General features: G+C 34.4%; 1 protein-coding gene across 4 annotated transcripts in view; it reads right to left on the minus strand.

Annotated features, from left to right (window-relative positions):
* Nucleotides 1-1860, minus strand: part of LOC106870405 (cadherin EGF LAG seven-pass G-type receptor 1) — a 535294-nt gene that overhangs the window by 335547 nt on the left and 197887 nt on the right. The gene's annotated exons all lie outside the window — the stretch shown is intronic.

The raw sequence follows: 1860 nt of genomic DNA on the forward strand, positions 1-1860 counted from the left end.
ATATATATATATATATATATATATATATACGCACACACACACGCACACACGCGCACACATTCACATACCTCAATGTCTATACACACATATATTCACACAGAGTTGAAACGCTCACCCCTTCCTTTCACATTCATAAACATAAGAGTATTATTATAGTAGATTATCTCGCAACCGTGGGAACTATGAAAAAATATCACATCACCCTTTCCTTCCTGAATTCATCTATCAACCCTTCGTTTCTCATTCATAAACAGAACAGTGTTATTATAGTAAATTATCTCGGTAACCATGGGAGCTATGAAAAAACTACAAAGCCCAGCATCACCACTGGATCATTCTACACATCTGTGTAATTTTTCGCACAATAACACCGAGCCGTTTGACCGTGAATCCCAGACACCTGGTGTTGGTGTGTTGACGTCTTCATAACTTAGCAGTTCGATACAAGAGAATGATAGAATAAGTACCAGGCTTCAAATAACATAAGCACTAGGGTCTATTCGTTTGACTAACATCGTCAAGGCTGCGCTCCAGCATGGTCACAATCTAATAAATGAACCAATTAAATGATAATACGCGCTTGAAAGAACAACGTTTCTAAAATAGATGCATACAATTGGAAGGGTTTCTTTAGTGCAATAGCTAGAACGTCTATCGTGTTTACTGAAGATAAGAGTTCGTGCCCCACAGGCAGCCTTAGAATTTTATTCCTTCAAAGAGTCTTTATTTAACTCGATATTCTGCAAGCTATTCTTCATAGCTGTATCTAATTCGAGTTTCCCCGTTAAAAATAATTTACTTTATTTGTCTAATTATAAACTGATTGATGTATCTGTTAATGACGTATTGATTAATAATGAATGTGTCCTAATGATTTATAGATTAACTTGTTCATTTAGCAAAAGGATAGGTCACCTAGGTAGTCATTTTGTACCTGCGTAGCCACAAAGATAAGCTGTTAGCGATTTTACAATACTGCATCTCTTTGCCTGAATCATCAAAGGAAAATCGATTCTGTCAGGTCTGAACACCTATTAGCAAGCCTTGATATCTTGAAAAACAAGTAAGATGCCTGTTATTAATTTTAGAATTTTAACATGTCATATCAGATTATAATTAATTCGGGAGAGTGTTACATTCGAAGCGCTTCACATACAAGAGCTAAGACAATTCAAACAATTATTACACTTTCATCCATTACCCGCTGCTTTTTATTATGCTATGATGTTTTAATAATCTGCATTAGAGAACGTTGATGCCAGGAAAACGTCGACTCTATATTCATTAGTCAACGTATATAATTTATATACATCTTATAATAACAATAGCTTCTGACATTGGCAAATGGCCAGAAATTTATAGGGGATGAATAATTTGATTCACTTGACTCACAATATGTTGCTGAAGCATATTCTGTAGAGCAGAGAAGATAAACAGATAAAATCGACATCGACAGGATTTGAAATAAACATGTAAAAGGATTTAACACAAAATTGCAATTTATTGTGCCCGGCACTAATTGTATCACTCCTGATCTAATATTTTTCTGGAAAAATCTACTCAACACATATTGTTATCTATAGCACTCTCTTTCTAGCTCTACCAAACATGTAATATCATAAGAACACCTACCGTTGACCCGACACAACGTGTATTAATCACACTTATTACATTGGGCATGAGACGTTCTGGCATAACCATTTTGGCGCCGCCTATTTGGCAGCGCTAATTCGATACTGACTTCATAGACATTATTTACATTTGACGGATATTTGTCCTCATCTTGTTTGTTGAGGAAATATATATATATATATATATGCATGCATTTATATATATATATATATATATATATATATATAT

This window comes from Octopus bimaculoides, chromosome 4 (genome assembly GCF_001194135.2).
Source record: "Octopus bimaculoides isolate UCB-OBI-ISO-001 chromosome 4, ASM119413v2, whole genome shotgun sequence".
NCBI lineage: Eukaryota > Metazoa > Mollusca > Cephalopoda > Octopoda > Octopodidae > Octopus > Octopus bimaculoides.